A 13,844-nucleotide genomic window follows, 5' to 3' on the forward strand; every position below is an offset into this window, starting at 1 on the left:
TCATGTGTGATGTCCTTGATGTCAGTCCACAACTCATCTGGTCTTCAGTCATTAGTGTTCAATGCGGTAAAACCTGTTCTTGAGATGGTCTCTAAATTCATGTGGGATATACTCAAGGTCTTACTTTGGCTCTCGTGGACTTGTTCTAATTTTCTTCAGCTTCAACTTGAACTTGCATACGAGCAACTGATGGTCTGTTCCCCAGTCTGCCCCTGGCCTGGATTTGACTGATGATATTGAGCTTCTCTATGGTCTCTTTTCACAGACGTAGTGGATTTGATTCCTGTGTATTCCATTCAGTGAGGTCCATGTGTATTGTTGCACTTTATGTTGCTGAAAAACAGGTATGGCAATGAAAAAGTCATTGGTCTAGCAAAATCCTGTCATGCCATCTCCGGTGTTGTTCCTATCACCAAGGCCGTATTTTCCAACTATCTATCCTTCTTTGTTTCCAACTTTCCCATTCCAGTCACCAGTAATTATCAATGCATCTTGATTGCATGTTTGATCAATTTAAGACCGCAGAAGATGGTAAAAATCTCCAATTTCTTCATTTTTGGCCTTAGTGGTTGGTGCATAAATTTAAATAATAGTCGCATTAACTGGTCTTCCTTGTAAAAAAAAAAAAAAAAAGCATGTGGATATTACCCTATCACTGGCAGCGTTGACTTCAGGATAGATCTTGAAATGTTCTTTTTGAGGATGAATGTGACACCATTCCTCTTCAAGTTGTCATTCCTGGCATAGTAGATGATCTGATTGTCTGATTCAAAATGGCCAATACCAGGCCATTTCAGCTCACTAATGCCTAGGATATGAATGTTTATGCGTTCCATTTCATTTTTGATGACTTCCAATTTTCCTAGATTCATACTTCATACATTCCAGGTTCTGATTATTAGTAGATGTTTATAGCTGTGTCTTCTTGAGTCCTGCCACACCAGCAAATGAAAGTCTGGAAAGCTTGACTCCATCCACATCATTAAGGTTGACTCTACTTTGAGGAGGCGGCTCTTCTCCAGTTGTATTCTGAGTGCCTTCCAACCTGAGGGGCTCATCTTCCTGCACTATATCAGACAATGTTCTGCTGTTATTCATAAGGTTTTCACTGGTCAATTTTTCTTTTAGAAGTAGATTGCCTGGTCTTTCTTCCTAGTCTGTCTTAGTCTGGAAGCTCCACTGAAACCTATCCACCATGGATGACCATACTGGTATTTGAAATATCGGCAGCATTGCTTCCAGCATCACAACAATATGCAAGCCACCGCACTATGACAAACTCATACATGAGGAAATTTTGTGGGGGCAGTTCTACTCTGTCCTATAGGGTTACTATGAGTCGGAATCTACTCGATGGCACATAGCAACAACAGGTTCTAAACACCTTACATCTGTAATCTCAATCCTCACTGCAACCTGGTGAAGCGGATACTATTCTTATCCCCATTTTACACATGAGGAAGCAGGCTTGGAGAGCTTAAACAATTGGCCAAAGTCACATCAGTAGGAAGTGGCAGTGGCAGAATTTGAGTCCTGCCTTCTACGTCCACGTTCTTGTCCAGGATCCTACACCATAATGTGGCTGAGGTTCTTTAAACAGAATTTTCCATGAGCTCTTTAACCTTTGCAAGGGCCACTTGCCCCCCAGCCCCGTACTTCCTGTAGCAGGTCGAGAGAGGTGTACGGCTGCCACCAAAAGCCTTATCACAAGAACCAGCTGTGTTAACGGGAGTATAGACCAGTCCAGGGGAGGGGAAAGGCCCTCCGTGTGTCTGTGTTAGTCAGGCCATGTCCATGGGAGGGAAGGGGCAAGTGGGGAAGTGGTTGGGATGGAAAGGTCTGGAAACCATGTTACAAGAGGAGCCACTGAAGAACCTGGAAGGAGAAGTAGTGGAAGTGACTCTTGCCAAATTTCTGAAGGACCGGGGTGCTGGTGAAGAAGCAAACTGACTCTGAGCAGTTCCAGGTAGCAGGGTCTAGGATTTCTAACAGCCAAAACTGTCTCACAAGAAAGAGTTGCCTTAGAAGAGAGTGAGCCATACATCACAGGTGGCATGTAAGTGGAGCTCTTTGCCTGCTGGAGGAGCTGCACGGGATAAAAGGGCCAGAAGGCCCTCACCCAGGCCCCAAATTCACAGGTGAGGCCCCATTTGGCCATACTTGGGCAACTCTAACATCTCCGAGTGTATGTGGGTTACAAGTCAGCAGCTGAGGCTCCTGCTGCCAGCTCGACCCCCGGGTGGGGAACTGACCCTGTGGACTGTTTCTGTGACTGACCCCAGATTTTAAGGGAGAGTTATTCCCTTCTTCCAGTGCTACCCATCAGCCAGCCTCCAGCAGGATACCCCGGACCCCTGACCAAGGCCACTGCAGCACCCCGGTTTATTTAAGTCTTGGTCGTCAAAAGGGCCAGAAAAGCTGCTGGTCTGAAGGACCCCAAAGACCCCTGGTGGGCCCCCTCTGATCCATGGCTTTCAGGCTCAGACACGTGAAGACAGGCTGGAGGTTCCTCCGAAGGTCACCTTTGGGGCTGTGCAGGGTCTTGGTCCAGTGGCATGGGGATGAGCCTCAGTGATGGGCCCTGAGGAGCTGGCAGTGCCATGGACAGACAGGACATAAGTCGGCATCACTGGGCATGTGTCCCCTTCCCCCATTTAGGGAGTTTCAAGGCACCTTTGCCAAACCAGGTTCTGGGGGTATAGATGAAAGCAGGGGCTGGGAGGTGGCAGAGGGGGCTCTGGATGGGCCTCATTGTCCCCATCCCTGCCCTTTCTGTGGTGACCCTGTGGAATGTTATTCGAGTTTATGGGAAGTAAGTGCTTGGCAGGGCTTTGCAGGTGCAAGGGTTGTGCCCTGTGTGTGCACATGGAGTATGTCTGTGGGTCTATGTGTAAGGCTTCTGTGCATGTGTGAGTGTGAGTCTGTGTGTGTGTGTGACACTAGGGTAGGGGTCTCTGTGCCAGCGTGTATGCCACCAGCTAAGGGTTTGCTCTGTGTTTGTGCACTCAGGGCCCAGGGCCAAGTGTGCCACGCATGTGCACATGTATGCAGGTGTGTCTATACCTCCTCTCCAACAGCCCAGAGGCAAAAAAGGGCCAGTTCGGGCTGCTGGTCTGACTCAGCCCGTCCTCCGGACCCCCCTCCAGGCCTCACTCCAGCAGGCTACCCTCCTGGTGGCCATGGATGGCAGTGGGTGTCATTACTCAGCTGCCTCTGGGTGACTCAGCCCAGCTCCTCAGCGTCTGTGGCATCCTTGGTGCATGTGGGGAGTCCTCACCCACCTCCCTCAGCACCCCTCACGCTTTCGGAGCTGTGAGTAGTCACCCCCCCAACCATGAACCGCCCCACCCTCACATCTTGCTCATGCTGGGCCTCAACCTGGAAGCCCTTTCCCTTTTTCCTGGCTGAGAGGTGCTCCCCAGGCCCCTAGGTGACTGTGCCTCTGCTCCGTGGCTGTCCTGTCCTCTTGCCCCTGCCCACCACTGGCCCGGGATTTCCTGGGTGGGGGGGGGCAGAAACATGTTGGATTTATCTCCATCTCTATGGCAGCCTGGAGCCCAGAGCCTGGCACACAGCAGATGCTCAGTAAGGGAGGCTGGCTGGATTTAACCTCACCCACCAGGAGCTTGCGTTCCTCAGACCCCTCCGTCCTTCCCTGCAGGGTCACCCACTGTGGGTGAGAGGACCCTGGGCAGGGAACTGGGAGGGGCCTGGGCCATGGTGGCTGGAACACTGGCTTTGGAGTCCAGGGCCTGAGTCCAGACTTGGCCACTTAGCACCAGAGAGGCTTGGCCAATCTTGTCTCCCTGCTGTGCTTCAGATTCCTCATCTGGGGACCCGGCATATGAGGCTGTGGGCCCTGCGTGGGGAAGGCAGAGAGCAGGCACCTGAGTTTTCCTGGAGGGGTTGCAGGGCCCAGCTGAGTGAGCACTTCCTGATACAAAAGGTGATTTGCAACCTGGGACATATCCATTTACAACCACGTACCAACCCTGGCCTGGGTTGGGGAGCTTTCCTGTTCAAAGGTCTTCCCTCACCTGGAGGGGTGGCACTTCTCTGTCTGGGCTCCCACTAGCCCTCACCACCCCCAGCAGTGGACACTTAGAGATGAGGGCTGTCCCCCCAAACACACAAACGCAGAAGAAAGGGAAAAGGGGATAAGAGGCTCCTTCCTATTTAACATTTCCTCGGCATTGGGTGGTTTGGAGCATCTACCATGTGCCGGGCAGTGCTGGTACTGGGGATACAGCAGTGGGAACAAGACAGACAAAGACCCCTGTCTTTGTAGTTTGTGGTCTAGTTGGGAGACAGGCCAGAAGACGAAAAACATAACCAACAAATGACCTCATGTGTTAGGAGGTGAGAAGTGTGACGGAAGGAAGAACAGCAGCAGAGGGGTCCTGGGGCCGGGGCAGAGGGCCGTTGTACTTAGATAAAGTTGGCATGAGTTTGGAAGGAGGATGGAGCCGTGTGGGTACTGGAGAAGAAGGGTCCAGGCAAGGGGCTGGCAGGAAGGAGGCCATGGTGCTAGGTGATTCAGTATGGGGAGATTGGAGGGAGGAGACTGGGAGGCACCAGGGCCAGGCCAGGCGGGCATGTGGGCCCCGAGGAGGACGAGAACGCTGCCTCCTTGCTCTGGGTGAGATGGGGCAGCTTCAGGGTCTGAGCAGAGGAGGGAGGTGATAGGCTGGCTGCTCCGAGGGGCGGGGGGCAGAGGCAGGAACAGCAGTGGGGAAGCTGCTGCCAGAACCCACGGGCGCCAGAGGAGGGGAAGGAGCCTTGAGGAACTGGGGAGGGGCCTCTGGAGTGCCCTGAGACCCCAGAGATCCTCCATTGTTGAGTCCCAACTCCTTTGAGAATTTAAGAACAGCCACGGACCCTCTCCCAGAAAGACATACACTTGTGTGAGCACACATACCACACGGAGACACACACACTTGCTCACAACACACACGCCAGGTCATGGGCAATTTCAGGAGTCTCCTGAACCTTTCCCAGCCCCCCAGGTAAAGGACCCCTGCTTGACAGGTATGGAAACTGAGGCTTGCAAGAAGGAAGAGACTTGCCCAAGGTCACTCAGGCAGAGAGGGCCTGGCCAGCTGACCTGGCCCAGACACTCAACCTGGGGCATCAGGAGACCCTGCCTTAGGGCCCTCTGTCCCCCAGCACCAGACTGAGCGCCAGGGGCAGCCTGGCCTCTCACCCTTGTCCCCCAGAGCTCCCACTGAGGCCAGGCAGGGAGGCCAGGGTAACCACCAGGAGGTGCTTAGGGTCCTAAGAGGACCCAGACCCCTGCGGTGGGCCAGACAGGTGAGCACCACTGCTGGGGGGTGTCAGTGGAGACCCCTGGGGAGAGGTGGTGCTGGAGCTGCCCCAGAGGCTGTGGTGGGTGGAGTGCGTGCTCAGAGGTAGGGTGGGAAGGACATTCCAGGCAGAGCCCAATAACTGCAAAGGCCTTGATGGGGAGGGGGGGGAAGATTCAGGGTCAGAGAGGAGCTACGGTGCAGGCCCTGGTCCTTGCCCCAGGACAAGTAGCCCCCAGACCAGGAGGGGAGACCAACATGCATCCAGAAAGTGACATTTCTATGGAGATGACTCTCCAAATGGGGCAGGAGCTAGGCCTTCTGGGAACCAAAGGCGGAGGTGCTTAACCATGGGGAAGTCAGGGCAGCCTTCCAGGTAAGGGGATATCTGGGTTGGGTCTTGAAGGATGAGTAGGAGTTTTTCTGGAAAAACCTTCTGAGCAAGCCAAAAAAACCAAACTCATTGCTGTCGAGCTGATTCTGACTCAGCGACCCTACAGAGCAGAGTAGAGCTGCCTCATAGAGTTTCCGAGGCTGTAAATCTTTATGGAAGCAGACTGCCACATCTTCTGTGGAGTGGGCTGGTGGGTTCGAACCTCCGACCTTCCAGTTAGCAGCCAGGTACTTTAACCACTGAGCCACCAGGGATCCTCCTTCCGGGCAGAAGGACCAGGGTGCAGAGATGAGAAAAGTAGGAGAAATGGCAGACATTTCAGGGGGGCTGCCTGCTGTGTGCACTCAGTAATGACCTTGTCACTGAATAAATGAACGGAGGGATGAGCACAGCACATGTGGGGGAGGGGAGGGGGCATTTGGGGGAGGGGAGGGGGCATGTGGGGGAGAAGGGGAAATGTGGGGGTGCAATGACCTCACCCAGCAAGCCATGGGAGGGAAGCGGACCGGGCATTTATTAAATATCTCTGGGTCCCTGCCCTGTGCTGTCCTTTTACATAGTCTACCCCTCCAGAGGCACCTCGGAAGAAAGGCCAGTGGAGTTACTTCTGGAAAATCTGCCAGTGACAACACTATGAAGCACAGTTCTACTCTGACACACATCAGGTTCTAGGAGTCCAAGTGGCTACCCCAGCAACTGGTCAACTAGTTATCGTCCTCACATACACCCAGTCAGGCAGCCACTTCCGCCCCCATTCTGCAGATAAAGGAACTGAGTCCTGGGCCCCCTGCTTACTTCACTGACATGCTTCCAGCCCAGTGGGAGTCTTAGAAGGGCTGAGGGCTGGTGCTTGGTCCTCGAGATGGCTCAGGAGACTCCCCTCCTGGAAACCCAGGCCATGGCACGAGACGACCTGGGAAGGGCAGAATTCAGCTCTCACAGGCCAGGCAGCAGCCGCCCAGGGGATAACAGACCAAGCAATTGTTTCCAGAGCCAAATAGGCCCCAGGTGAAAGGGGCTGGCAGGCTCTAAGGTGACACCGGGCCTCTCTGCTCCCTAATCTTGTATCTGGGCTTCTCTTGGCTCCCACTGCCCCCCTGTAGGAACTCCAGCCCCCAGAGGAGGATGCGGGGAGGGAGGAACACCTACGGAGTCCCCCACCCTCCTCTACTTCACTTGTTGATGCCCCGCTGGGGGTAGGATGTGACATGAAGGGGAGGGGAAGGATGGAGCAGTCCGGATTCCACTAATATCAATGTGATGTCAGGACATGGATTATCCCCACTTTACAGGTAAGAAAACTGAGGCTGAGGGCACTGAGGTGACTGAGATATGCAGTGGAGCTGGATTAGAACCCAGGCCTTAACCACCCTGGTATTCAGCGTCTCTACCTGCTGCACACCTACTGTGTGCCAGGCCTCTAGAAAGGCTAGAGGGGAAGGGGCTGCAAGGGGGCATGTGGGTGATAGGAATCTGGGTTGTCTTCCTCCTGGCCAGCTCTTTCAGAGGACGGCTTCCGGCACTGCAGGGTCAGGAGCTGGGAGGGTGGAGAGGTGGGGCCTGGAGTACCCAGCTGTGCTGGTCTGTATGTGTGGCTGAGCAAGCCGCTTCGTCTCTACTGGGCTGGGAGGGCTTGTGCAAGCGGTTCACAGCCCCCAGTGCATGGTCTTGGGCAGATGGAGGTGGGCTTCGGTATGGGCCCAACCAAGGTGGAATCCCCTGTGGCCACCCAAGAAGCTTGGAATCTGGAAAGGTTGGAAAGACAAACATCCAAGTGGGGAGAGGACAGAGAGAAGAGACAGGGCCCAGAGTCCTCCCGACCCTGGCAGCTCTGGGCCAGCAGGGCAGCTCCCACCCTTGTCATCCACACATCTGTCCTGGGGTCTCTCTACTGCAGTATCTGAGGGGTTTCCAAGGGCCTAGAAGCACCACATGTGGGTGGAGTGCCCTAGTGAGGAAGGCAGGGTGCAGCCCACCGAAGGTGGCCCTTGAAGGACACAGCTTTCCCAACACGGCCATTTTCAGGCAGGCCGAAATGCGAAATCACCGTCTTCTTAATGACAAGCACTACGCACACAGACGCCCTGGGGCGGTGTGGGGGAGGAGTGCAAATGGCTAACAAGCTCAGCTGCAAACCAAAAGGTTGGAGGGTCAAGTTCACCCAGAGGTGCCTCAGAAGAAAGGCCTGGCAATCTATTCCCAAAAAATCAACCATTGAAAACCCTGTGGAGCACAGTTCTACTTTTACACACAAGGGGCCACCATGAGTCAGAATCAAGTCGGCAGCAACTGGCTTAGTGGTTTAATATGCATTCATTCATTCACTCATTTTTTCTCTGCAGATATTTATTGAGCACCTCCCGTGTGCCCAGCCCTGCACTGCCGCAGAGATGGTGGGGGGCTGACACACTACCCCAGCCCTCTGGTGGAGCAGTGCTGGTAGCTAAGACAGACTGGGTGCCAGGCCCGGGAGGGCCCTGAACATGCAGGGACCCATTTAATCCTCAGAACAGCTTTATGACAGTGGCATCATTATTCCCATTTCACAGACAAGGACAGAGAGGTAAGCAACTTACACAAAAACCTGGACTGAAGCCAGATCTCTGAGTCCTGAATCCAGTAACCACCATGCCATGCGACCCCTTCAAATATGCCCTTCCTCCTCCCTCTGCCCCATGGGCCAGGGCTGGGGGCACAGGGATGGACGAAGATGTCTGCTTTGCATCTTGTTAAAAAAAAAAAAAAAAAGAGAAAGAGGGAGAGGCGAGCTATTAAGAATAATGGGTTAGTTTTTAGGTCACAACAAAATGGCTTCATGTCAAAAGAGCTGCACTAAAAAAAAAAAAGTCACAAGGGCCAAGTACTTAGAGGCGGACTGGTTAGCTGGGGTCACGGCCATAGCCATGGCCAGGGCTGGGGCTGGAGAGGTTTACTTTCCACCGGACACCTTTGGAGCCCTTGTGGCACAGTGGTTAATAGCTACGGCTGCTAACCAAAAAGTCGGCAGTTTGAATCCACCAGCTGCTCCTTGGAAACTCTATGGGGCACTTCTACTCTGTCCTATAGGGTCACTGTAAGTTGGAATCAACGGCATGGCAACTGGTTTTTTTTTTTTTTTTTGGTTGGTTTGGTTTGGACACCCTTTGGTGTGTTTTCAAATTTGCACTATGTACAGCTATTATCCATACTTCCAATGTAATTAAAAATGTTAAAGGACAAGAAGGCATATTGGGGTTCAGACCTCATTCCAGACCTGCCAGGTTCGGTCTTGGGGGGAGCAGGGCTTGCCATGAGAAGGAAGAGCACCAACTAGGAAACAGATGAGCACTACAGACACCCACCATGTAGCGGCCAGGAGCGTGAGGCACAGAAAGCCCTGCTCCAGGCTTTCCAGACGTTACCTTGGGCACATGGCTTCACCTCCTCCCCTGTGTTGGGGTGGGGAACGGAGTGTGTGATATATTGTCTCCAGCTTGGTGCCAGGCAGCCAGTGTCAATGGTTCAGCAAGAACAAGTCCAGTGCTTCTCTCATGGGCTGAGGGAAGCCAGGGGCACAAAAGCAGATTCTTCGGGGAAGTCAGGGGCAAGGAAAACATCTCTGAGGTGGCCCTGTGTGATGAGCTCATGTCCCCAAGCAGAGGGCACAGGGCAGCAAAGGCAAGCAGGGCCGAAGGTGAGCAGTAGTGAGGACTTAGTGGGGGGCTGTGAAGAGAAAGCTGGAGAGGCAGGTGCGGGAGAGAAGGCTGACATTTAGGGGGAAGAACAGATAGGATTTGGGGCAAGTGACAGAGTACCTGAAGCAAGGGAGTCATGGGATTGGTGCTAATGGCTCAGGAATATGCCAAGAATGGAGGACAGCAAACCATGGGCCTGGGTGTGAGCTAGGAACGGCTTCACGTTTTTAAATGGCTGAAAAAAAAAAACCAAAGAATATTTCTTGACATGTGAAAATGATATGAAATTCAAATTTTAGTGTCTGTAAATAAAGTTTTATTGGGACGCACCCACGCTCATTCCTTTACATATTGTCTGAGGTTGATTTTAGGCTACAATGACAGAGTTGCCACAGAGACCCTGTGGCCTGCAAAGGCTGAAATATTTACTATCTGGCCCTCAGAGAAAAAAAGTTTGTCCACCCTTGCCTTAGAAGGAGCCTCCAGGGAGATGAGAGTAGATGGATGAGGCTGGAGAAGAGGGCAGGGTCATATCGCTAGGCCCTCCTTGTGACCTGCACAGGCACTGAACTTAAGGTGAGGGCAAGTGGCAGCTACTGAGGGTTCAGGCAGGAGAGCGACCTGCTTAAGTGAATATTGTAGAAGGGTCAGACCTGTCTGCTTGGCAAGGATGGACAAGGCTGGGCTTGAGGTACTGGCAGAGGAAAATCAGCCTGAGGTTGCTCCAAAGGTCTAGCAAAGGCTGCTGGGACTGCCATCTTTGCTGGGACCTAGTCTTGAAGTCCTTTCCCTGTCACCTGGCACCTTTACAAGGCAGGGGCCGTGTGACATGCCTGCATACCTAGGATGCCTTGCACAAGCAAGTGGATTTGGCTGCTCTGTGGCCCCGGAGTGAAACTGCTGCAAGGGAGGAGGTGTAAGAAGGCCACTTTGGAGCCCTGGACAAGTGGCCTCAAGCAAGAATGTGAGGACCCAGGGTGGAAATGGTGGTGGAGAGGAGGTGGTGGCCAAGCAGCAGGAGAGGAGGCTTAAGAGCTGGGCAGGGCCCATAGGACCTCTGGTGTCAGAGGATTGGGGATTATCACCTGGAGTCGCAGGACCAGATCCTGAAGATAGTAAGGGTGCTTTGGGCATGTGGATGGATGGGTGGGTGGGGGGAGGCAGGCACTTTCAGGACCACACCCCACGTGGACCACACCCCACGTGGACCACAGGCCTGTGTACTAGGCCTCCCACACCCCAACGGACTGCACAGACCTGTGTAGACACTGCTACAGGCCCGGCATGTGCCACAAGACAACGCCAGGCCTTCCACAGGGTCACAGATGTGTGTACACAATCGCAGCTGCCCAGAGCCCTGCATGCACAAGACCTACAGGCCTATCTGCACGTGGTCAGACGTGTGTACACAACCACAGTCCAGTTACCCGCATGCACAGCCGTCAGATCCACACACACGGTACACAGATCTGCATGCCCATGCACACATAGACCCGAGTACACACCAAGTCACGCAGACCCGTACCCACGGATACGCACATCCACCCACGCACACAGAAACGGACCCGCGGGCCCATGCACACACCAGCGCGCGCGCGCGCGCGCGCGCACACACACACACACACACACACACGCTGACCCGCCCCGCCTCCCAGCGCACACACAACCGCACAGGACGCACCGACTGTGGGCCGGCGCACGCACGGTCACAGGCAGGGCGCGCGCACACTCACACCGGATCGCACAAGCCGGAGGCGCGGAGCGGCGGCGGCCCGAGCCTGCGGTGCGAGCGCCCCTGCCCGGCGCGGCGAGCGGGGCCCCGGCGGCCGGGCAGAGGCGGGGCGGGGACGGAGCTCCCCAGCGGCGGGAGCAGCCCCTGCGCCGCGGCCGGGCCTCGCCGCCGCACCCGCGCCCGCCCGCCGCTCCGGGCTCCGTCGGGCGCCTCGGGGCGGGGGGGAGGGGTGGGGGCGGGGACCGGCCGGGCCGCACCTCCTGCGATGCCGGGCGCTCGCCGCAGCCGCCGCCGGAGCCCGGGATGGGGCGAGAGGCTGCGGCGGACGGCAGCATCTCCCCGCCGGGGACCCCGGGGGCCGCGGAGCCGCCGCCGCCGCTGCTGCCGCCGCTGCTGAGACCCGGCGAGCGATGGGTGAGTTGACCCTGGCGTCCCGGAGCCCCGGCAGCCGGTCCAGCCCCGCATCCCGGCCCTCCGCCTCCTCCGCCGTCGCTGCGCCCCCATCGCGGCTCCCACAGCCCCCTCCCGGAGCGTGACCTTTGGGGGCGGGAGCTCCGGGCCTGGGGCCGGGGACTCTGCGCGCTTCGGGCCGAGGTGGGGGGCGCCCCCTCCCCCAACCCGGCTGCTCCGCGGAGCTGTCCCCGGCCCCGGAGGGTACAGCCGCCTTCCTCCGAACCCCTCCTCCGGCCTGGGCGGGGGGCGTCCCCGAGGCGCGGGGCCCGAGCCCGCTTTGTGCGCTGCGCCTCCCCCCTAAGTCTACGGCGCGGCGCGGGGCTGGGGGCGGGAGGCCTCGGCGCCCGCTTTCCCCACCCTGCGACCCCGGGCTGCGGCGGTGGAGGCCCAGGCGCGTTCTGGGTGCCGAGCGGGTGCGGAGGCCGGGACTGTAACTGCCGGTGGGGACTAGGGAGAGGCGAGCGGGGAAGGAGCCCCCAGCCTTTTGCTAGGGGAGGGGGCCTCCCGCTCTTGCACCGCACTGCCCAGGGCGGGGGAGGAAACCTGGCTGGGGGAGGGCGCTATAAATATCTGCAAATAGTGAGTTCTGTAACCGGGGGTGGAGAGGGGAGCGCGCCTGGTGCTGGGGATAGGGGGAAGAGGTGGAGGCGCCTGAGCTGGGGTGCAGCGAGGAGCAGAGGTGAGTCCCAGGCATCCCTTGTGGCCAGCCCCAGCAGATGCTCCACAAGAGGTGTGTGCAGGAGTGCTACCTTAGTGTGTGTGGGGGGTCTCTCAGACGCGGGGGGGGGCCTCTCCCACATAGCTCTCTTTTTCACTCCCAGGACACCTGACCAAGAGCTGCCTTGATGGGGGAGTGTGGTTCCAGTGTGTCATCTCCCCAGGCAATTGCTAAAGGCCCAGGCACAAGGCCAAGCATGGGGATGGAGAGAAGAGCCAGACAAGACCCCCACTTGGGGGGAGCTGGCAGTACTGTGGGTGGTTAGAGACAGGCATGGGGTCCTAGGGAAGTGTGAAAGGGGCTCCCAGCCCAGAGGTGGAGGAGGACTTTCTGGAAGAGATGATGACAGGAAATTGGAAGAGTTGGCCAGATGGAGAGAGGTGGGAGCTTTGGCCAGGTGGAGAGAGGTGGGAGCGTTGGCCAGGTGGAGAGGGGTGGGAGCATTAGCCAGGTGGAGAAGGTAGGAGCATTAGCCAGGTGGAGAAGGTGGGAGCCTTGGCCAAGTGGAGAAAGGTGGGAGCAATAGCCACGCGGAGAAAGGTGGGAGTGTTGGCCAGGTGGAGAAAGGTGGGAGCGTTGGCCAGGTGGAGAAAGGTGGGAGCAGTGGCCAGGTGGAGAAAGGTGGCAAGGGCATTCTGGGCAGAGGGAACGGCACGAGCAAAGTGAGGGGGATATGAGAACGCTTGGTGTGTATTGAGAGGTGGAGGTAGGAGTGGTCAAGCTCTGTGAGTGAGCAGAGTGAGAAGGGAGTTGAGGTCAGGTGGAGATCTGATGGAAGGAGGGCCAGGTGGAGGTAAGGCAGTGTGCCACACCGGGGAGCTGATGTTCGCCCCTGAGAGCAGCGAGTTGCTATGACAGGGCTTGGAGCGATGCTTTCTGGCCCCTTTTGAAGCTCTGTCCAGTGTCCCTGATGGGGATCAGGGCTGCTGGACACACAGCCGTGATCCTTTGTACTGTGGTAGCTGGACCGCTTGAGGTAAGTCAGCCTTCTGAGCCCCAGTTTCCACATCTGCCCGAATGAGAGAAGCTCCTCAGGGCTATGGAGAGGAGTGAATGAGATGGTGCATGGAGGGTACCTGAAACCTAAGAAGTACTTAGAAATCACTGGCTGCCATGTCGGTATTATTATCTGTAAAACGGGGACACCTGGTGCCAGCTGGCAGGCCAGGCCAGCTTCACTGGTGGCGGTGAGGGTCATGTGAGGCCTGGATAGGAACAGGAGGGTGTCAGGGGCTGGGCGAGCTGTGTGTTCTCATCCTCACGTTATTCTGGGAGGAGAGGAGAGGAGTGGTGAGGAGCTCTGGAGGCAGGGTGGTCTGCAAAGACAGCCACATCTTGCCCCTGTGGACACCCACTACCTTCTGGTCCCCAGCCAAGGCCTTCAGAGGACCCTGCTCTGCTCCCTGAGGCCAAAGACTCTTTGTTCCCCATCCTGCGTGATGTAGCCCCCCACAACCAGCTCTGGCCCTCCACATGGGGACCAGGGTTCCCTTTCAGAAGTTTCTTTAGACATTCAAGCCAAGAAACACGATACCCCTCATGTGGGGGGCACTGTGGTGGGCAACCAGGT

The 13,844-nt window shown here is 56.3% G+C and overlaps 1 protein-coding gene across 1 annotated transcript in view; it reads left to right on the plus strand.

The window, feature by feature from the left end:
• The first annotated feature begins 11,383 nt into the window (after window positions 1-11,383).
• The window catches only part of MGAT3 (beta-1,4-mannosyl-glycoprotein 4-beta-N-acetylglucosaminyltransferase), a 37,496-nt gene continuing 35,035 nt past the window's right edge, over window positions 11,384-13,844 (plus strand). Inside the window, exon 1 of the mRNA XM_049885195.1 lies at window positions 11,384-11,517. The gene's annotated coding sequence lies outside the window, so the exon portion shown is untranslated. The remainder of the gene's footprint in view (window positions 11,518-13,844) is intronic.

The sequence above is a fragment of the Elephas maximus genome, chromosome 4 (genome assembly GCF_024166365.1).
Source record: "Elephas maximus indicus isolate mEleMax1 chromosome 4, mEleMax1 primary haplotype, whole genome shotgun sequence".
In the NCBI taxonomy this organism is placed as follows: Eukaryota; Metazoa; Chordata; class Mammalia; order Proboscidea; family Elephantidae; genus Elephas; species Elephas maximus.